This window comes from Entelurus aequoreus, linkage group LG28, assembly GCF_033978785.1.
Source record: "Entelurus aequoreus isolate RoL-2023_Sb linkage group LG28, RoL_Eaeq_v1.1, whole genome shotgun sequence".
NCBI lineage: Eukaryota > Metazoa > Chordata > Actinopteri > Syngnathiformes > Syngnathidae > Entelurus > Entelurus aequoreus.
The window spans coordinates 18,896,691-18,921,108 of NC_084758.1; the positions used below are offsets into that span (position 1 = coordinate 18,896,691).

Here is a 24,418-nt window from a genome sequence, read left to right on the forward strand (position 1 = left end):
TTGAGTGGATGATTTACAATAGAAAAGGTATTGTGTGTCGATACTGATCTGCTGCCAGCTATAACAGGAGCAGCTGATTGGAGAAGCGGCAGCCAATCCAGAGGGCGCTTAAAGCCAGCTGACACGTCATCTTTAAACAGTTGTCATGTGTAACGTGAGTTACGCTTGAATTTCTATTGCGACATCCAGTGGACACATGTAGAACAACAGTTTCGTTCATTCGAAAATTTAAGCTCGTTTTTATACTTAGTAAACACGTCTTGGGGGGCGGTAAAAACCTGTTCACGGGCGTTTGACACCCCTGATTTACATGATAGAGATGTTGAAGTGTGATAATGATTTGTCATCGGCTCTCATATACTAGCAAAAATTACCGCTATAAATCGCTCTCAGCAATTTACAAAGGTTCCTCATGAATATATAACGCTTTGGTGATGTTTTTTTCTGTAGTTATAAATAATTATTACTACTATTAGTTATAATCAATACAGTACATTAATTAGACAATGAGGTCCGAGCGTGTGCTTTTACTGCCATCTTGTGTCAAGTAAAACATCAACACTGCATTTGTTCTTAAATTTTTTACTGCAATCATGTGGTTTTTGTGAGTAAGTCGATTCGAAACAGATCCCTATTTTTAGAGTGAAGAGGCCGCATTTACATGATAGAGATGTTGAGGTATGATGATAGTTTCTCATCGTCTCTCATTCACCAGCAAAAATTAGCGCTATAGGTGTTCTCAACATGTGGGGATAAATGTGTTGGAACATGAATACATATTTAAGACAAACAAACACTTCAAGTGTTGAATAAAAATGGAGAATGTCTACACATTTTCTGTAGTTATAAATAATAATAATTATTATCAGTGCCTCACAATACGAAGGTCCTGTGTAGTCCTGAGTTCAATCCCGGGCTCTGGATCTTTCTGTGCGGAGTTTGCATGTTCTCCTGCGTGGGTTCCCTCCGGGTACTCCGGCTTCCTCCCACCTCCAAAAACATGCACCTGGGGATAGGTTGATTGGCAACACTAAATTGGCCCTAGTGTGTGTATGTGAGTGTGAATGTTGTCTGTCTATCTGTGTTGGCCCTGCGATGAGGGGGCGACTTGTCCAGGGTGTACCCCGCCTTCCGCCCGAATGCAGCTGAGATAGGTTCCAGCACCCCCCGCCACCCCGAAAGGGACAAGCGGTAGGAAATGGATGGATGGATTATCAGTTATTAAAACAGTACAATAATGTGCTTTCACTGCCATCTAGTGTCTACGTTTAAATCTGCGGTACAAAACGATCAGTTTTTGTTGCAATCCTGTGCTTTTTGTGGTTCAGGTTAAAACCTTGATAACAACTTCCTAAAATCACAAGTTCATACAATGTTATTGAAAAAAAGTTACGCTCAAAACATCACAACTGCATTTTCGGCCACAACAATCCAAACAACGCCCTGCAGGGGCTGCCGATTTTTAATCAATGTAATTAGTAACTGTGAAAATATAGACAATTAAAAATATATGCACTAATGCTAACATAAGCTAGCCGGTGGTGTTCTTGTTATAGTTTTTTGCTTTAAAAAATGTAACCAAAAGACATAAAAGGTAACAACGTCATATTAGAAGCACATGTGTTGGTGGTATTAAAAAAAAGTGCCTATAGCCTCGCTCTAAATTCAAGAATGATCTTAATTGCCTCCATCATTTGACTAAATGGCTAATGACAGTGATTTCAGCACACAGCGCCGTGCCAGCTGTGTGTGTGTGTGTGTGCTTTGATTCCTCCCCCTTCCTTGCCGGCATGTGCGAGGACTTAGGCGGGCGAGCTCCCGCACATCTGTTGGACATTAGGGGAAATAACAGCTGGGCGGACCTCAAACACGGTCACCCACTTCACCTCGCCGCGTCTCTGAGGATAACCCCAGCTGCCTCGCACTCCGCCATGACAAGTGGCCCTTCTTCCTCGTCTTGTCGGGGCGTGGCCTACGAGGCGAGCGTCATCCAGCCGAAGAGCCCGCCCCCCGCTGTGCCTGGGAACAAAGTGGGTGGGATATCAGCCATCATCGTATCCCACCATCTTTGATTTCCCCAAAAATATGTCAGCTTGTTGTTGGAATGAATTTCCAGCTCGCCGGTGGTTGTCCATCAACGTCTCTCTTGCGGCTTCTCGCCTGCGAAAGACGGGGGAGAGGAAAAGAGGTCGGCCCTACGGCTCGCAGATGTGGAGGTCAAGCTTTTACAAATTTCCAAGATTTTTTTCCCCCAAAAATCCAGCGCACTGTTCAAGTCCAAAGATAAGCATGCGGAGTAAAAACACCGATAATGATCAGAGGAAGGCATCAAGTTCTCCTGCTGAAGTGGAAACTATAAACCTTCCAATAAAAAGTAGTTTAAAATGTCTTCTTTATTTGATGACTGAACTTGTGAGTCGTCATCCAATACTTTGATATTTCAACAGCCAGTTTTTGGCATCTAATTGAGTGAGGAGGCAACCAACAAAGCTAATGCTAGTTCATGGATCGATGATGCCATCAGCAAAGCTAACCCGAGCCAAGGAAGCGAGGATGCAACAGACAAAACTAGTGCTGCTAGAGTGAGGAGGCGAGAAACAAAGCTAATGCGAGTCAATGGAGTGAGGAAGCCGCAGGCAAGCAAATAAAGAAAACTACAAAAAACAAAGATGCCCCAGAAAAAAAACTTATGCCAGCCAAGGAAGCGAGGATGCAACAGACAAAACTAGTGCTGCTAGAGTGAGGAGGCGAGAATCAAAGCTAATGCTAGTTCATGGATCGATGATGCCATCAGCAAAGCTAACCTGAGCCAAGGAAGCGAGGATGCAACAGACAAAACTAGTGCTGCTAGAGTGAGGAGGTGAGAAACAAAGCTAATGCTAGTTCAAGAATCGAGGATGCCATCAGGAAAGCGAACCACAGCCAAGGAAGCGAGGATGCAACAGATAAAACTAGTGCTGCTAGAGTGAGGAGGCGAGAAACAAGGCTAATGCAAGTTCAAAAATCGAGGATGCCATCAGAAAAGTGAACCCAAGCCAAGAAAGCAAGGATGCAACATAAAAAACTAGTGCTGCTGGAGTGAGGAGGCGAGAAATAAGGCTAATGCTAGTTCAAGAATCGAGGATGCCATCAGCAAAGCTAACCCGAGCCAAGGAAGCGAGGATGCAACAGACAAAACTAGTGCTGCTAGAGTGAGGAGGCGAGAAACAAAGTTAATGGTTGTTCATGGATCGAGGATCCCATCAGCAAAGCTAACCAGAGCCAAAGAAGCGAGGATGCAACAGACAAAACTAGTGCTGCTAGAGTGAGGAGGCGAGAAACAACGCTAATGCCAGTCAATGGAGTGAGGAAGCCGCAGGCAAGCTAATAGAGAAAACTTTCGTAGGCGAGAAAACAAAGAAGCGAGGATGCAACAGACCAAACTAGTCCAAATCATTGGAGTGAGGAGGTGATTGACGGAACTAATGCTGGAGAAGACCACAGAGAAAACCGTTGCGAGTAGATGGGAGTGAGGAAGAAACAGACAATTCTAATGCTAGTCAATGCAGGGACAACACACACAATGAATACTTTCAAATGGAATGAGGATGCAAGTGACAGAGCTAATGCTAGCCAAAATAAGTGAGTAAGCAACAGGCAAAACTAGAGCAAATCTTTGGAGTGAGGAGGGAACTGACAGAGCTTTCTAAAGAAGCAAGACTGCCAAAGAGAAAACTAATGCTACTGCCGTAGACTGGAATGAAGAGGCTACAGACAAAGCTAATGCTAGTCAATAGAGTTAAGGAACAACAGACACAATTCATGCTTTCAATTGGAATGAAGATGCAACTGACAGAGCTAATTCTATCTGAAAAAGTGAAGCTGCAACAGACAAAACCAGTGCAAATTATTGGAGTGAGGAGGGAACTTACAGAGCTAATGCTTTCCAAGGAAGAGAGGAATCTCAAAAGAAAACTAATGCCAATAGATTGGAGTAAGGAGGCAACAGACAAAGATAATGCTAGTCTATAGAGTTAAGGGACAACGGACAAAATTAATGCTTTCAATTGGAATGAGGATGCAACTTACAGAGCTAATGCTCACCACAAAGGTGAGTAGGCAACAGACACAATAGTGCAAGTCCATCCATAAGGCATCTGGTAGAGCTAAAGTTGTTCAATAGGGTGAAGGGACGTGTAGAATGAGGATGCAATTGGCAGACTTACTGCGATCCAAGGAAGTGAGGTTGCAACAGACAACCAGTACTAGTCAATCAATCAATCATCAATCAATGTTTATTTATATAGCCCTAAATCACAAGTGTCTCAAAGGGCTGCATAAGTCACAACGACCCATATAAGGGCAAGGAAAAACTCACAACCCCTATGGGAGGTCGATGTGAATGACTATGAGAAACCTTGGAGAGGACCGCATATGTGGGTGACCGCCCCTCTCTAGGGGAGACCAGATGCAATGGACGTCGAGTGGGTCTAGCATAATATTGTGAAAGTCCAGTCCATAGTAGATCTAACATAATAGTGAGAGTCCAGTCCATAGTGGGGCCAGCAGGAGACCATCTCGAGCGGAGGCGGATCAGCAGCGCAGAGATGTCCCCAACCGATGCACAGGCGAGCGGTCCACCCCGGGTCCCAACTCTGGACAGCCAGCACTTCATCCATGGCCACCGGACCTGTGTCCCCCCCCTCCACAAGGGAGAGGGGAGCAGAGGAGAAAAGAAAAGAAACGGCAGATCAACTGGTCTAAAAAGGGGGTCTATTTAAAGGCTAGAGTATGAGTTTTAAGATGGGACTTAAATGCTTTTACTGAGGTAGCATCGCTAACTGTTACCGGAAGGGCATTCCATAGTACTGGAGCCCAAATAGAAAACGCTCTATAGCCTGCAGACTTTTTTTGGGCTCTGGGAATCACTAAGCCGGAGTTCTTTGAACGCAGATTTGTTGCCGGCACATATGGTACGTATATGGTACATAGTCAAATGAGTCAGGGGGCAACCAACAGAGCTAAAGCTGGTGAAGTGAATGAACTCATATCATGTTTTGCTTATGGTGAAGATTTATATCCAACTTGGAGAAAGCGAACCACCAAGTTTAATTTAATAGTGTATTTCAGTTTGAGCACATAATAAGATAAGGCCCTTAGTTTGATATATGCAGGTGGATTGGATCACTTCTCGTAGGAAAAGAGGCTCTAATTGGGACTTCGGAATGCAAAAGTGATAGCCCTGTCTAGCTCAAAGCCAACATTTAAGTGATGACTTAAAGGCCTACTGAAAGCCACTACTACCGACCACGCAGTCTGATAGTTTATATATCAATGATGAAATCTTAACATTGCAACACATGCCAAACTTATAAAGTGCAATTTTAATTTTCCCGCTAAACTTCCGGTTTAAAACGTCTATGTATGATGACATATGCGCGTGACGTCAATCGTTGAAACGAAAGTATTCGGACGCCATTGAATCCAATACAAAAAGCTCTGTTTTCATCTCAAAATTCCACAGTATTCTGGACATCTGTGTTGGTGAATCTTTTGCAATTTGTTTAATGAACAATGAAGACTGCAAAGAAGAAAGCTGTAGGTGGGATCGGTGTATTAGCGGCTGGCTGCAGCAACACAAACAGGAGGACTTTGAGGTGGATAGCAGACGCGCTACCCGACGCTAGCCGCCGACCGCATCGGTGATCGGGTGAAGTCCTTCGTCGCACCGTCGATCGCTGGAACGCAGGTGAGCACGGGTGTTGATGAGCAGATGAGGGCTGGCTGGCGTAGGTGGATAGCTAATGTTTTTAGCATAGCTCTGTGAGGTCCCGTTGCTAAGTTAGCTTCAATGGCGTCGTTAGCAACAGCATTGTTAAGCTTCGCCAGGCTGGAAAGCATTAACCGTGTAGTTACATGTCCATGGTTTAATAGTATTGTTGATTTTCTGTCTATCCTTCCAGTCAGGGGCTTATTTCTTTTGTTTCTATATGCAGTTAAGCCCGATGCTATCACGTTAGCTCCGTAGCTAAAGTGTTTCGCCGATGTATGGTCGTGGAGATAAAAGTCACTGTGAATGTCCATTTCGCGTTCTCGACTCTCATTTTCAAGAGGATATAGTATCCGAGATGGTTTAAAATACAAATCCGTGATCCACAATAGAAAAAGGAGAGAGTGTGGAATCTAATGAGCCTAAGTTACGGTCAGAGCGAAAAAAGATGCGTCCTGCACTGCACTCTAGTCCTTCACTCTCACGTACCTCATCCACAAATCTTTCATCCTGGCTCAAATTAATGAGGTAATCGTCGCTTTCTCGGTCCGAATCGCTCTCGCTGCATTGAAAACAATGGGGAAATGTGAGGAGCCTTTCAACCTTTGACGTCACGCTACTTCCGGTACAGGCAAGGCTTTTTTTTATCAGCGACCAAAAGTTGCGAACTTTATCGTCGATGTTCTCTAATAAATCCTTTCAGCAAAAATATGGCAATATCGCGAAATGATCAACACATAGAATGGATCTGCTATCCTCGTTTAAATAAAAAAAAAAAATTTCAGTAGGCCTTTAAGTGAGTTGTTTTGAAGACACTTTCAACAAGAACATCTCCTTACATGGTCACTATGTCACTAGGCTTAGACTGAATTTTTTTTTTCTCAACCCCCAGCGTTTACCTGTTTCTCACCTTTTTTGTAAGGGGCGCCGGAAGTTTGCAGACCCGTCAGCGATCCTGTTCTGTCTCCCTGTAATAATGGTCTGCTCTTGAATGGGATTGTGCCGAACATTTTAATTTCCCCACGGGGATTAATAAAGTATTTCTGATTTTAATTCAAATAGGAAGATGACGAAAAAGTAATGACTAACTAGCGTGTTTTTCATAAAGCGATGAAGCAAACCCACAAAGCTGATGGAGTGGAGAAGTGACCAACAAAGCTTCTAATATGGAGATGAAGCAACTCCCTCAATGACTTTCCTAACATCTTCTTTTCTGGCATAAATAACAGATCAATAACCACATTCATGTTACCAACCTCAGCGTTTTAAAGACGTGCCGGAGTCACGTTTTATGAGCTTGTGATTAGTGTTTTTATTGGCGGTCTGCAGATGGTTAGTGTAAACTTGTCTCACTGAGGCTCTCTTGTAGGCAACACTGACTCAGAGAGCACTCTGTCACCCCTCAGGGACTGAAGACAGATGCACAGCGCCCTCTTCTGGCTCACCCCTGTCCCTACACCCCCACCAGGGCACAACATGAGGCCTGGAAACACACATGAGTCTGTGAGTATTATTAGTACAGGTGATGCATACTGTACCATAACTAATAACACAATACGTTTGATAATACTCATTTCATAATATACGTTTTATTACAGTCATTTCATGAATAATTGGAGTAAGGCAATTTGTTATGCTAAACTCTGAAAGTGTTTTCCGAAACGATTCATTTAAATATAACATTTTCATGCCAATACAAGGTTGTCCAAAAATGTCCCAAAAATTGTTCATAATAAAATACAGGAATACAATAAAGCAAACATTTATAGATATGTCTGTATGTATTATATATATATACTGTATATCTATCCATATCCGACCATCCTATATACATATATACATACATGAGTGTATATATAATATATATATAATGTGTGTGTGTAAATACCTATGTGTGTATATATATATGTATATATATATATAGATAGATGTATAAATAATGATTGATAAGTTTAATAAGTGATTACTCGCGTGCATAATTAAAATTAGCTTAAGAAATTTATGTATGTAATTTTATTGTCAGAGTGTCAACCAGGACTGTTTTCAACACACACACATCTTATATACATATATAAATACAAATATGTGTGTGTATACTGTATATGTATTTAAACATACAGGTATATAAATGTGTGTGTGTGTATGTATGTATGTACACACATATATATATATATATATATATATATATATATATATATATATATATATATATATATATATATATATATATATATATATATATATATATATATATATATATATATATATATATATATATATATATATATATATATGTGTGTATATATATACATATATATATGTGTGTGTATGTATATATATATATATACAAATACATATATATATTTTTTTCAGATCAGATTATTTAACATTTCGACATTTTACTCGCATGCATAATTAAAATTAGCTTAAGAAAAGACCCCAATATTTGTAAATGATAAATGGGTTATACTTGTATAGCGCTTTTCTACCTTCAAGGTACTCAAAGCGCTTTGACAGTATTTCCACATTTACCCATTCACACACACATTCACACACTGATGGAGGGAGCTGCCATGCAAGGCGCTAACCAGCAGCCATCAGGAGCAAGGGTGAAGTGTCTTCCCCAAGGACACAACGGACGTGACTAGGATGGTAGAAGGTGGGGATTGAACCCCAGTAACCAGCAACCCTCCGATTGCTGGCACGGCCACTCTACCAACTTCGCCACGCCTCAGCTGCACACGGGCGGAAGGCAGGGTACACCCTGGACAAGTCGCCACCTCATCACAGGGCCAACACAGATATATACGTATATATATATATATATGTATATATATATATATATATTTCAACACAATATTAATGATTAGCCTTATTTAAAGTGCCAGCCAACTTTTTCTGAGCGTACATGCCAAATGGAAACCATAAGAATAATATTGAAGAAAAAAAAACCCTACTCCATTGTGAGCTTTAATCCCTTTCTGGATGTGATTATTCCAAATGACGCACTTGCACGGAGGATGGAACTTTTCTGCGTGTTATGATGTTTCTTCCATGCCATGCGTGGCTATGAGGCAGTCAATCTGCCGCTGAGGCCAATTGGAGCTCTGCGGTGAGCGAGCGGTCCCTGTAATTACCACACCAGCACTTTGCTGTGGCAGCACGGACACATAATAGAGAAAACACACACGACATGTTTAAGTCCGCGCGCAGGTGTTTGAACACACACACAGAAGATTGACTCCTTCATTTTCATGAACGCCGTGCGCCATGAAGTGTTATCTGAAACGTCTGTTTCGGGAATTTATGACGTTTTTCGTACTTTGTGTGGCAGAATTGAATGAAAAGAACTAGGGGCCGTCAAAACTAACAAGTTAACTCATGTGATTAATCACCCAAAAAATTGTTGCATTAATCATGCATGTATGTAGATTAATCACAACATTTATTTTCACTTCAAAATATAACCAGACAGGAAAATAAATAAAAAAAGTTACCAAGTTTTGAGCAAATAAATGCGTTTGAGTGAAGGAGATTCTGACAATATAAATGCATTTAAGTCCAAATATTGGGCTCCTTTTTAAGTTAATAGAAATTATGCAAGTTAGTATTGACCCACGATTAATCATGATTACCGTATTTTTTGGACTATAAGTCGCAGTTCTTTTCATAGTTTGGCCGGGGGTGCGACTTATACTCAGGAGCGACTTATGCGTGAAATTATTAACACATTACCGTAAAATATCAAATAATATTATTTAGCTCATTCACGTAAGAGACTAGACGTATAAGATTTCATGGGATTTAGCGATTAGGAGTGACAGATTGTTTGGTAAACGTATAGCATGTTCTATATGTTATAGTTATTTGAATGACTCTTACCATAATATCTTACGTTAACATACCAGGCACGTTGTCAGTTGGTTATTTATGCCTCATATAACGTACACTTATTCAGCCTGTTGTTCACTATTCTTATTATTTTAAATTGCCTTTCAAATGTCTATTCTTGGTGTTGGCTTTTATCAAATAAATTTCCCCAAAAAATGCGACTTATACTCCAGTGCGACTTATATATGTTTTTTTCCTTCTTTATTATGCATTTTCGGCCGGTGCGACTTATACTTCGGAGCGACTTATACTCCGAAAAATACGGTAATCCAAATTCAAAAGTATGATTGTGTATATTTATATAGCGCTTATCTCTACAGACTTAAATCGCCTTACGTAGTGAAAACCAGTGAAACCCTGATGAAATTGTTTTTAATCATTTGACAGCAGTAACGTTATTTAGCCATACAGCTAGCAAGTTAGCTTAGCATTTCGTAAGAATGACAACATATATTTTAGTTTTTTTCAATTTTACACACATTTTTTTCTAAATTACATTTTATAATTTGTTGTAACATCTCTAACAACAGGAAATTGTGTTTGTTGGTTTGTTAGCTACCTAGGCCACTTCCTGGTTTTTGGATCGTAACGTAAACTTGAACTTGTTTTATTTGCTCTCTTCCGCAGGGATGTAAGGGTTCATTTGAGAGAGAAAATAAAGGCCACTCTCAACATTTTTTATTAGAGATTTCCACAAAATTCTGTAGATTTTTTTTTTTTTTTAGATAACTGCTGGCTAATTTTAGTTTTTTTCAATTTTATCCACATTTTTTTCTAAATTACATTTTATAATTAGTTGTAACTTGTCTAACTACAGACAAAAGAAACTATTTTACTGGTTGTATATGTTTGTTGGTTTGTTCGCTACAGTCGTGGTCAAAAGTTTACATACACTTGTAAAGAACATAATGTCATGGCTGTCTTGAGTTTCCAATAATTTCTACAACTCTTATTTTTTTGTGATAGAGTGATTGGAGCACATACTTGTTGGTCACAAAAAACATTCATGACGTTTGGTTCTTTTATGAATTTATTATGAGTCTACTGAAAATGTGAGCAAATCTGCTGGGTCAAAAGTATACACTACCGTTCAAAAGTTTGGGGTCACATTAAAATGTCCTTATTTTTCAATGAAGATAACTTTAAACTAGTCTTAACTTTAAAGAAGTACACTCTATACATTGCTAATGTGGTAAATGACTATTCTAGCTGCAAATGTCTGGTTTTTGGTGCAATATCTACATAGGTGTATAGAGGCCCATTTCCAGCAACTATCACTCCAGTGTTCTAATGGTACAATGTGTTTGCTCATTGGCTCAGAAGGCTAATTGATGATTAGAAATCCCTTGTGCAATCATGTTCACACATCTGAAAACAGTTTAGCTCGTTACAGAAGCTGAAAAACTGACCTTCCTTTGAGCAGATTGAGTTTCTGGAGCATCACATTTGTGGGGTCAATTAAACGCTCAAAATGGCCAGAAAAAGACAACTTTCATCTGAAACGCGACAGTCTATTCTTGTTCTTAGAAATGAAGGCTATTCCACAAAATTGTTTGGGTGACCCCAAACTTTTGAACGGTAGTGTACATACAGCAATGTTAATATTTGGTTACATGTCCCTTGGCAAGTTTCACTGCAATAAGGCGCTTTTGGTAGCCATCCACAAGCTTCTGCTTGAATTTTTGACCACTCCTCTTGACAAAATAGGTGCAGTTCAGCTAAATGTGTTGGTTTTCTGACATGGACTTGTTTCTTCAGCATTGTCCACATGTTCTCAATGGGGTTTAAGTCATGACTTTGGGAAGGCCATTCTAAAACCGGGACACATGGACAAAGATAAGACCTTCTGGAGGAAAGTTCTGTGGTCAGATGGCTGTTTGGCCACAATACCCAGCAGTATGTTTGGAGGAGAAAAGGTGAGGCCTTTAATCCCAGGAACACCATTCCTACAGTCAAGCATGGTGGTGGTAGTATTATGCTCTGGGCCTGTTTTGCTGCCAATGGAACTGGTGCTTTACAGAGAGTAAATGGGACAATGAAAAAGGAGGATTACCTCCAAATTCTTCAGGACAACCTAAAATCATCAACCCGGAGCTTGGGTCTTGGGCGCAGTTGGGTGTTCCAACAGGACAATAACGTCAAAAGTGGTAAAGGAATGGTTAAATCAGGCTAGAATTTAGGTTTTAGAATGGCCTTCCCAAAGTCCTGACTTAAACGTGTGTTGAAGAAACAAGTCCATGTCAGAAAACCAACAAATTTAGCTGAACTGCACCAATTTTGTAAAGAGGAGTGCTCAAAAATTCAACCAGAAGCTTGTGGATGGCTACCAAAAGCGCCTTATTGCAGTGAAACTTGCCAAGGGACATGTAAGCAAATATTAACATTGCTGTATGTATACTTTTGACCCAGCAGATTTGCTCACATTTTCAGTAGACCCATAATAAATTCATAAAAGAACCAAACTTCATGAATGTTTTTTGTGACCAACAAGTATGTGCTCCAATCACTCTATCACAAAAAAATAAGAGTTGTAGAAATGATTGGAAACTCAAGACAGCCATGACATTATGTTCTTTACAAGTGTATGTAAACTTTTGACCACGACTGTAAAAAAGCCACTTCTTGGTTTATTTGCTCTCTTCCGCAGGGATGTAAGGGTTAATTTGAGAGAGAAAATAAAGGCCACTGTCAACATTTCTTATCTGAGATTTCGACAAAATTCGAGAGATTTTAGCTTTTTTTTTTTGCAGATAATACTGCTGACTAACTTGCTAACTGACACACAAACATGATCATTTGCCATTTGTAGACACACAGTTTAAATAGTAAACAAATGCATCATTGTAACAGGCATGATCAAATTATGAACTGCCAACTGTCAGTCATTTATTCTGATTCCTTGTTTTGAGCCATGCCTCCTCCAAGAAACCAATAGTCTTCTTGTCCAGTGCTTGTCAAGCAGCCAATCACAGCAGCATTCAGCAGCAGCTCTTAAAATGTCCGAGCTCGTTAATGAAATAATCCGTCTCTCTTATGAGCTTTACTATTAAAAAAAAAAAAAGGTTAAGTTAAGGTGTCGTTTTACACAACTTGAAAAGAAGACTTTTTAATGTGTTTGGACTTAGAAGCAAGGGCGGGCCACACAGCGTCTATTTTTAACGCCACTTTGGACGGGTCGGCTTATTTTCTCAGGTGCTTTGACTCGACTTCGCGGGAGAACGCTGAGGTGAGCCGCAAGTCTCCGACGTTTCCTCTCCGTCCCACAGCGGAGGAGGGCGGCTTCTGGCAAGGCCGGCCTACCCTCTGGTGCGTGTCGTGCCATGAGCCGGCCTGTGGAAGGTCAGCGCCAATTATGTCCTCTTCAAATTAAAGACAGCGTTAGTCCACCCCAGACGGTTAATATGACAAAACCAGTGTGTAAATGGTAAATAAAAACAGAATACAAAGATTTGCAAATCCTTTTCAACTTATATTCAATTGAATAGACCGCAAAGACAAGATATTTAATGTTTGAACTGAGAAACTTATTTTTTTTTGTTGCAAATAATCATTATCTTAGAATTTAATGGCAGCAACACATTGCAAAAAAGTTGTCACAGGGGCATTTTTACCACTGTGTTACATGGCCTTTCCTTTTAATAACACTCAGTAAACGTTTGGGAACTGAGGAGACCATTTTTTGAAGCTTTTCAGGTGGAATTCTTTCCCATTCTTGATTGATGTACAGCTTAAGTTGTTCAACAGTCCGGGGGTCTCCGTTGTGGTATTTTAGGCTTCATAATGCGCCACACATTTTCAATGGCAGACAGGTCTGGACTACAGCCAGGCCAGTCTAGTACCCGCACTCTTTTACTATGAAGCCACGCTGTTGTAACACGTGGCTTGGCATTATCTTGCTGAAATAAGCAGGGGCGTCCATGATAACGTTGCTTGGATGGCAACATATGTTGCTCCAAAACCTGCATGTACGCTTCAGCATTAATGGTGCCTTCACAGATATGTAAGTTACCCATGTCTTGGGCACTAATACACCCCCATACCATCACACATGCTGGCTTTTCAACTTTGCCCCTAGAACAGTCCGGATGGTTCTTTTCCTCTTTGGTCCGGCGGACACAACGTCCACAGTTTCCATAAACAATTTGAAATGTGGACTCGTCAGACCACAGAACACTTTTCCACTTTGCAACAGTCCATCTTAGATTTGCTTGGGCTCAGCAAAGCCGGCGGCGTTTCTGGGTGTTGTTGATAATTGGCTTTTGCGTTGCATAGTAGAGTTTTAACTTGCACTTACCGATGTAGCGACAAACTGTAGTTACTGACAGTGGTTTTCTGAAGTGTTCCTGAACCCATGTGGTGATATCCTTTACACGTGCTTGTTCTATTTTTTAACAAAGAAAACAATCCGAAGTTGTCTTTATTTTTACGTTATCGTGCCGTGATTTTACCAGTCCATAGATTTTCCTCCATGTGGCCCCCCGATATAAAATGAGTTTTACACCCCTGGGTTCGGGTTTAGAGCGGGGGCCGTCCAAACTGTTCCTCATTCAGAAAAATAAACTGATTCGATCGGCCATTTTGACGTTTTTCATTAAGTCTGAAACCAAACCTTTTACTGTTGTGATACAAAATATTCACTTCATCCGTGGCCACGGATGAAGTGCTGGCTGTCCAAAGTCGGGACCCGGGGTGGACCGCTCGCCTGTGCATCAGTTGGGGACATCTCTGCGCTGATGACCCGTCTCCGCTCGGGATGGTCTCCTGCTGGCCCCACTATGGACTGGACTCTCACTATTATGTTAGATCCTCTATGGACTGGACTCTCACTATTATGTTAGATCCAATATGGACTGGACTTTCACTATTATGTTAGGTCCACTATGGACTGGACTCTCACTATTATGTTGGATCCAATATGGACTGGACTCTCACTATTATGTTAGATCCACTATGGACTGGACTCTCACTATTATGTTAGATCCAATATGGACTGGACTCTCACTATTATGTTAGATCCAATATGGACTGGACTCTCACTATTATGTTAGATCCACTATGGACTGGACTCTCACTATTGTTAGATCCACTATGGACTGGACTCTCACTATTATGTTAGATCCACTATGGACTGGACTTTCACTATTATGTTAGGTCCACTATGGACTGGACTCTCACTATTATGTTAAATCCACTATGGACTGGACTCTCACTATTATGTTAGATCCACTATGGACTGAACTCTCACAATTATGTTAGATCCACTATGGACTGGACTCTCACTATTATGTTAGATCCACTATGGACTGGACTCTCACTATTATGTTAGATCCACTATGGACTGGACTCTCACTATTATGTTAGATCCACTATGGACTGGACTCTCACTATTATGTTGGATCCACTATGGACTGGACTTTCACTATTATGTTAGGTCCACTATGGACTGGACTCTCACTATTATGTTAGATCCACTATGGACTGGACTCTCACTATTGTGTTAGATCCACTATGGACTGGACTCTCACTATTATGTTAGCACCACTATGGACTGGACTCTCACACTATTATGTTAGATCCACTATGGACTGGACTCTCACTATTATGTTAGATCCACTATGGACTGGACTCTCACTATTATGTTAGATCCACTATGGACTGAACTCTCACAATTATGTTAGATCCACTATGGACTGGACTCTCACTATTATGTTAGATCCACTATGGACTGGACTCTCACTATTATGTTAGATCCACTATGGACTGGACTCTCACTATTATGTTAGATCCACTATGGACTGGACTCTCACTATTATGTTAGATCCACTATGGACTGGACTCTCACTATTATGTTAAATCCACTATGGACTGGACTCTCACTATTATGTTAGATCCACTATGGACTGAACTCTCACAATTATGTTAGATCCACTATGGACTGGACTCTCACTATTATGTTAGATCCACTATGGACTGGACTCTCACTATTATGTTAGATCCACTATGGACTGGACTCTCACTATTATGTTAGATCCACTATGGACTGGACTCTCACTATTATGTTAGATCCACTATGGACTGGACTTTCACTATTATGTTAGGTCCACTATGGACTGGACTCTCACTATTATGTTAGATCCACTATGGACTGGACTCTCACACTATTATGTTAGATCCACTATGGACTGGACTCTCACTATTATGTTAGCACCACTATGGACTGGACTCTCACACTATTATGTTAGATCCACTATGGACTGGACTCTCACTATTATGTTAGATCCACTATGGACTGGACTCTCACTATTATGTTAGATCCACTATGGACTGAACTCTCACAATTATGTTAGATCCACTATGGACTGGACTCTCACTATTATGTTAGATCCACTATGGACTGGACTCTCACTATTATGTTAGATCCACTATGGACTGGACTCTCACTATTATGTTAGATCCACTATGGACTGGACTCTCACTATTATGTTAGATCCACTATGGACTGGACTTTCACTATTATGTTAGGTCCACTATGGACTGGACTCTCACTATTATGTTAGATCCAATATGGACTGGACTCTCACTATTATGTTAGATCCACTATGGACTGGACTCTCACTATTTTGTTAGATCAACTATGGACTGGACTCTCACTATTATGTTAGATCCACTATGGACTGAACTCTCACACTATTAACTAGATCCACTATGGACTGGACTCTCACTATTATGTTAGATCCACTATGGACTGAACTCTCACACTATTAACTAGATCCACTATGGACTGGACTCTCACAATATTATGTTAGATCCACTATGGACTGGACTCTCACAATATTATGTTAGATCCACTATGGACTGGACTCTCACACTATTATGTTAGATCCACTATGGACTGGACTCTCACACTATTATGTTAGATCCACTATGGACTGAACTCTCACTATTATGTTAGATCCACTATGGACTGGACTCTCACTATTATGTTAGATCCACTATGGACTGGACTCTCACTATTATGTTAAATCCACTATGGACTGGACTCTCACTATTATGTTAGATCCACTATGGACTGAACTCTCACAATTATCTTAGATCCACTATGGACTGGACTCTCACTATTATGTCATATCCACTATGGACTGGACTCTCACTATTATGTTAGATCCACTATGGACTGGACTCTCACTATTATGTTAGATCCACTATGGACTGGACTCTCACTATTATGTTAGCACCACTATGGACTGGACTTTCACTATTATGTTAGGTCCACTATGGACTGGACTCTCACTATTATGTTAGATCCACTATGGACTGGACTCTCACTATTATGTTAGATCCACTATGGACTGGACTCTCACTATTATGTTAGCACCACTATGGACTGGACTCTCACTATTATGTTAGATCCACTATGGACTGGACTCTCACTATTATGTTAGATCCACTATGGACTGAACTCTCACAATTATGTTAGATCCACTATGGACTGGACTCTCACTATTATGTTAGATCCACTATGGACTGGACTCTCACTATTATGTTAGATCCACTATGGACTGGACTCTCACTATTATGTTAGATCCACTATGGACTGGACTTTCACTATTATGTTAGGTCCACTATGGACTGGACTCTCACTATTATGTTAGATCCAATATGGACTGGACTCTCACTATTATGTTAGATCCACTATGGACTGGACTCTCACTATTTTGTTAGATCCACTATGGACTGGACTCTCACTATTATGTTAGATCCACTATGGACTGAACTCTCACACTATTAACTAGATCCACTATGGACTGGACTCTCACTATTATGTTAGATCCACTATGGACTGAACTCTCACACTATTAACTAGATCCTCTATGGACTGGACTCTCACACTATTATGTTAGATCCACTATGGACTGAACTCTCACAAAGACATCTGCGGTCCCCTCCAAGGTTTCTCATTGTCCCATTGGGTTGATTTTTTCCTTGCCCTGATGTGGGATCTGAACCGAGGATGTCGTTGTGGCTTGTGCAGCCCTTTGAGACACTCGTGATTTAGGGCTATATGAATAAACATTGATTGATTGATTGATGAAAATATAAACATTTGGGTTATTTTTCAACTTGTTACATTATGTTCCCTTTTTCATCTTCTGAGGTTGTTTTTTTGTAGTTTTCTTGTTTCATTGTATACGCCAAAAAACAGCCACGTTTTGCAGCTAATGGCTTCTAAGCTGCACTTTGAACATGCCCTCTCCCCCCCAAAAGGTCAAATGATGTCACGTTTGTCACATCTTCAAAGTGACAACACACATCCAGGGAAATAAAGAGCCCTTTCATTCGCCGCGACGTCGGCTCACGCTTGGCGTCCATTTCTCTCGACGGAATGATTGCGCGTCGCCTCGGTGACGTCACGTGCGGCGGGGCGGGCGTGATGCGGCGTGAGCCTGCACAGGCCGCCCCATTTAGCCGCCGGCTACGTGGTGGCGTTTTGACAAGTCCGACTGCACAGGCGTCGGGAGAGATTAGCGTCAGTGCTGGGAGGAGAAGCAGCACTTAGTTGCAAGTCAAATGGCCAGAATGTTCCTCCCTTGGCGGGAGATGGTTGCTCCTGGTCGTCCTCGCCGCGTTTACGTGTGAGCAGCTGCAGCTAAGAGTGTTTCAGTAGGGTGTGTGAGAGAACAACATTTTAGTTGTTTATGTGAGAGCATTTCAGTAGTTTATGTGAGAGCATTTCAGTAGTGTGTGTAAGAGTGTTTCAGTAGTGTGTGTAAGAGTGTTTCAGTAGTGTGTATAAGAGTGTTTCAGTAGTGTGTATAAGAGTGTTTCAGTAGTGTTTATAAGAGTGTTTCAGTAGTGTGTGTAAGAGTGTTTCTGTAGTGTGTATAAGAGTGTTTCAGTAGTGTGTATAAGAGTGTTTCAGTAGTGTGAATAAGTGTGTTTCAATAGGGTGTGTGAGAAAAAACATTTTAGTTGTTTATGTGAGAGCATTTCAGTAGTGTATGTAAGAGTGTTTCAGTAGTGTGTATAAGAGTGTTTCAATAGGGTGTGTGAGAAAAAACATTTTAGTTGTTTATGTGAGAGCATTTCAGTAGTGTATGTAAGAGTGTTTCAGTAGTGTGTATAAGAGTGTTTCAGTAGTGTTTATAAGAGTGTTTCAGTAGTGTGTGTAAGAGTGTTTCAGTAGTGTGTATAAGAGTGTTTCAGTAGTGTGTATAAGAGTGTTTCAGTAGTGTGTATAAGAGTGTTTCAGTAGTGTGTATAAGAGTGTTTCAGTAGTGTGAATAAGTGTTTCAATAGGGTGTGTGAGAAAAAAACATTTTAGTTGTTTATGTGAGAGCATTTCAGAAGTGTATGTAAGAGTGTTTCAGTAGTGTGTATGAGTGTTTCAGTAGTGTGTATGAGTGTTTCAGTAGTGTGTATAAGAGTGTTTCAGTAGTGTGTATAAGAGTGTTTCAATAGGGTGTATAAGAGTGTTTCAATAGGGTGTGTGAGAAAAAACATTTTAGTTGTTTATGTGAGAGCATTTCAGTAGTGTGTATAAGAGTGTTTCAGTAGTGTGTATAAGAGTGTTTCAATAGTGCGTATGAGTGTTTCAGTAGTGTGTATAAGAGTGTTTCAATAGTGTGTATAAGAGTGTTTCAATAGTGTGTGAGAGAAAAAGATTTCAGTTTTTATGTGAGAGCATTTCAGTAGTGTATGTAAGAGTGTTTCAGTAGTGTGTATAAGAGTGTTTCAGTAGTGTGTGAGAGAAAAAGATTTCAGTTGTTTATGTGAAAGTGTTTCAGTAGTGTGTATAAGAGTGTTTTCAATAGTGTGTGTGAGAGAAAAACATTTCAGTTGTTTATGTGAGAGCATTTCAGTAGTGTTTATAAGAGTGTTTCAGTAGTGCGTGTAAGAGTGTTTCAGTAGTGTGTATAAAAGTGTTTCAGTAGTGTGTATAAGAGTGTTTCAGTAGTGTTTATAAGAGTGTTTCAGTAGTGTGTGTAAGAGTGTTTCAGTAGTGTGAATAAGTGTGTTTCAATAGGGTGTGTGAGAAAAAACATTTTAGTTGTTTATGTGAGAGCATTTCAGTAGTGTATGTAAGAGTGTTTCAGTAGTGTGTATAAGAGTGTTTCAGTAGTGTTTATAAGAGTGTTTCAGTAGTGTGTGTAAGAGTGTTTCAGTAGTGTGTATAAGAGTGTTTCAGTAGTGTGTATAAGAGTGTTTCAGTAGTGTGTACAAGAGTGTTTCAGTAGTGTGAATAAGTGTGTTTCAATAGGGTGTGTGAGAAAAAACATTTTAGTTGTTTATGTGAGAGCATTTCAGTAGTGTATGTAAGAGTGTTTCAGTAGTGTGTATAAGAGTGTTTCAGTAGTGTGTACAAGAGTGTTTCAATAGTGTGTATGAGTGTTTCAGTAGTGTGTATAAGAGTGTTTCAGTAGTGTGTATAAGAGTGTTTCAATAGGGTGTGTGTGAAAAAACATTTTAGTTGTTTATGTGAGAGCATTTCAGTAGTGTATGTAAGAGTGTTTCAGTAGTGTGTATAAGAGTGTTTCAGTAGTATGTAAAAAAGTGTTTCAATAAGGTGTGTGAGAAAAAACATTTTAGTTGTTTATGTGAGAGCATTTCAGTAGTGTATGTAAGAGTGTTTCAGTAGTGTGTATAAGTGTTTCAGTAGTGTGTGTGAGAGAAAAAGATTTCAATTGTTTATGTGAGAGTATTTCAGTAGTGTATGCAAGAGTGTGTCAGTAGTGTGTATAAGAGTGTTTCAATAGTGTGTGTGAGAGAAAAAGATTTCAGTTTTTTATGTGAGAGCATTTCAGTTGTGTATGTAAGTGTTTCAGTAGTGTGTATAAGAGTGTTTCAATAGGGTGTGTGAGAGAAAACATTTTAGTTGTTTATGTGAGAGCATTTCAGTAGTGTATGTAAGAGTGTTGCAGTAGTGTGGATAAGAGTGTTTCAGTAGTGTGTGTGAGAGAAAAAGATTTCAGTTGTTTATGTGAGAGTATTTTAGTAGTGTATGTACGAGTGTTTCAGTAGTGTGTATAAGAGTGTTTCAATAGTGTGTATAAGAGTGTTTCAATAGTGTGTGTGAGAGAAAAAGATTTCAGTTTTTATGTGAGAGCATTTCAGTAGTGTATGTAAGAGTGTTTCAGTAGTGTGTATAACAGTGTTTCAGTAGTGTGTATAAGAGTGTTTCAGTAGTGTGTGTGAGAGAAAAAGATTTCAGTTGTTTATGTGAAAGTGTTTCAGTAGTGTGTATAAGAGTGTTTTCAATAGTGTGTGTGAGAGAAAAACATTTCAGTTGTTTATGTGAGAGCATTTCAGTAGTGTATGTAAGAGTGTTTCAGTAGTGTGTTTAAGAGTGTTTCAATAGTGTGTGTGAGAGAAAAGCATTTTAGTTGTTTGTGAGAGCATTTCAGTAGTGTATGTAAGAGGTAATTCTGAATAATGTCCCTAACAGCCCCTCATAGCAGCTTGTCCTCAGCTGTGCAAACAAACCTCCCAGGATACTTTCTGGTGTTCACGCTACCATTTTTCTTGTACTTCACTGTCACCTTTGCTACATTGTTAGTCTCCTACCGTGCACTTTTAAAAAATAATTTAATATCCAAACAACATTTTTTTATACGTTTTCATTTCAGTCAACATTAGGTTTGTCCACATACAACAACAAAAAAAACTCAATTTGCAACTTTTTTTTCTTTAATTGAATATTATATTCAAGTCTGGACAAAATATGCCTCAATAAAGTTCTTTATCTTTCTATCTGTCTCCATTTTGACTGAAAAAAACCCCACATGCTCTGCATACTTTATTATGATCTAATAATGCAACAAATATATTATGATATGTTCCAAAGTTTTTTGTTTTTTTTGTGAAAATAAAAATAAACACTTAAATATCTGTTTGACTTATGATTTCCAAGCGAGTTATCCATCGAATTGTACCCTGTAAAAATGACAATTTTACCTAAAAAAAAACAATGGCGCTGCCTTGTCTATTTACAATGACATGCTGTAAAAACAACCATAGATTTCATGGTTAAAAAAAATGGGGGCTTAATTACCAGAAGTGGTACCCTTTTTTCCCATTTACAGTAACGTGCTGAAAAAATAAAAATTAAAATCACATCACTGATCTGCCAGTTTGTTGCTGCAAAATCTGCCTTTTTTTTTTTTTTTTTTACCTCTAACAAACAAAAAAACTGTAAAAACTATGATGCTGTGCTGCAAATTTTGATTATTTATTATATTATTTATTAGATTATTTGTGTGAGCCTATGGCTTTACACATACACATATTTTGCATTCTTCTTTAGTTGCTTTATTGAGTTTACAACCCCCGGCGCTGTTTTGTTCTGTTTTTGTACTTGTTTTTTCATTATTATTTCTTTCATTGTATGTAAATGTTGAATATTAATAATAAAGGTTTTGAAAAAATATATGTAATAATAAATCCGCATATTTTATTTTTATTTTTTTTACAGTGTAGCTTAAAACTACATGTGGATTGGCAATTGCGTATCAATATGATAACGGAAATCGTTGAACAGTTATATTCATATATAATCACTGTTGGGGCGGTATAGCTCCGTTGGTAGAGCAGCCGTTCCAGCAACTTCAGGGTTCCAGGTTCGATCCCCGCTTCCGCCATCCTAGTCACTGCTGTTGTGTCCTTGGGCAAGACGCTTTACCCACCTGCTCCCAGTGCCACCCACACTGGTTTAAATGTAACTTAGATATTTGGTTTCACTATGTAAAGCGCTTTGAATCACTTGAGAAAAGCGCTATATAAATATAATTCACTTCACTGTTACAAGTGTAGCAGGTATATAATATATATTTTATGCATTCCACCAAAATTCCCTCACGTTTTATTTGATTGCTCTATTCTATTGTATTCATTGTCACTTTTATTTTGTAACTTTTTATTTTGAAGTCCTACCTTCTTCCGGTAGTACAACGCAGACTCGACCCGGCTACACAAGGTCAGCCATAACTGCGATGTGGCCTTCAGTGACAACGAGTGTGGACATTCCTGTGACCTACACTGAGGTAGACGGTGAACGTCTCTTGTATCGGTGCTCCACAGGTGTCAATCACTTATCGACGAATCAACGTCCAGGGTTCGTCAGTGATTATATTTGAGCCAATCGGATGCTTAGAGGGCGGGGCTTGTTAATACATCGTTTTCACAGACAAAACAATACAATTATGGTTTACCGTTGTTATTTCCGAGTTGGTGAGTATTTTTCAATTTTATGTGGTTTATCTTAGTGTTATGTTTTATTAAAAACCTTACCCCAAACCCAACAGCTTGTGTAACTGTTAGCTAGTTAGATTTAGCCTGCTAAGTGGTGATGTTTTAGTTCCGTTTTCTGAGTAGCTTTAATATTGAAATATCCACAATATAAGCCTTTGGAACGTTATAAATGTAAACACTTTTGACAGTGTAATTATGGCATAGGGAGTCATTCTTACTAAAAGTACTGTGGATGCGAGTTTAGAAAGAGCAGGGATGACCACGCCCCCTTCGCTCACCGGAGCTCATTTGATTGGTCGCTGCAAAGTCCCTTCTTCTTCTTCTACTGCTCTCGCTGATTTCTCATGCATGTGTGCCACTTTTGCCCCCAGCGGTCGCTGAGGGAAAACGAATGACTTGTTGAATTAGGACACCTGCTGAATGAAGGCAACGTCGTCATCATGCCAATTGTGCACACTGCCAGCGGCCAGGAAGCACCAACATCCACTTTTAGAGGTAGGTTAGACTTGTTTTCCATGATATTAATACTGTTAAATAGGATTAAATTGTGATTGCCAACTGCATGCTAGTCCAGGGGTCAGCAACTCAAAATGTTGAAAGAGCCATATTGGACCAAAAATGCCAAAAAAAAAAATCTGTCTGAAACCTCAAAAAATTAAAAGCCTTATATAAGTTAGACTTAGACTTCCTTTTTATTGTCATTCAAATTTGAACTTTACAGCACAGATAAGAATGACATTTTGTTGCATTAGCTCATGGTAGTGCAGCATAAAAGAGCAATATGGTGTAGATATACAAACCCCGTTTCCATATGAGTTGGGATATTGAGTAATGTAAATATAAACGGAATACAATGATTTGCAAATCATTTTCAACCCATATTCAATTGAATGCACTGCAAAGACAAGATATTTGATGTTCAAACTCATAAACTTTATTTTTTTTTGCAAATAATAATTAACTTAGAATTTCATGGCTGCAACACGTGCCAAAGTAGTTGGAAAAGGGCATGTTCACCACTGTGTTACATGGCCTTTCCTTTTAACAACACTCAGTAAACATTTGGGAACTGAGGAGACACATTTTTTAAGCTTCTCAGGTGGAATTCTTTCCCATTCTTGCTTGATGTACAGCTTAAGTTGTTCAACAGTCCGGGGGTCTCCGTTGTGGTATTTTAGGCTTCATATTGCGCCACACATTTTCAATGGGAGACAGGTCTGGACTACAGGCAGGCCAGTCTAGTACCCGCACTCTTTTACTATGAAGCCACGTTGATGTAACACGTGGCTTGGCATTGTCTTGCTGAAATAAGCAGGGGCGTCCATGGTAACGTTGCTTGGATGGCAACATAAGTTGCACCAAAACCTGTATGTACCTTTCAGCATTAATGGCGCCTTCACAGATGTGTAAGTTACCCATGTCTTGGGCACTAATACACCCCCATACCATCACACATGCTGGCTTTTCAACTTTGCGCCTATAACAATCCGGATGGTTCTTTTCCTCTTTGGTCCGGAGGACACGACGTCCACA

The 24,418-nt window shown here is 39.7% G+C and overlaps 1 protein-coding gene across 8 annotated transcripts in view; it reads left to right on the forward strand.

Annotated features, from left to right (window-relative positions):
• hs3st1 (heparan sulfate (glucosamine) 3-O-sulfotransferase 1) overlaps positions 1–24,418 on the forward strand; it is a 362,702-nt gene that overhangs the window by 122,467 nt on the left and 215,817 nt on the right. For 3 of the 8 annotated variants that reach the window (XM_062039569.1, XM_062039571.1, XM_062039572.1), the window contains 3 exons: positions 7,156–7,252; positions 22,581–22,677; positions 23,257–23,380. The gene's annotated coding sequence lies outside the window, so the exon portion shown is untranslated. Of the gene's footprint in view, positions 1–6,149; positions 7,253–22,580; positions 22,678–22,726; positions 23,381–24,418 lie in introns of those variants that run through there. The other 5 variants (XM_062039574.1, XM_062039570.1, XM_062039575.1 and 2 more) reach the window with 5 other exon arrangements.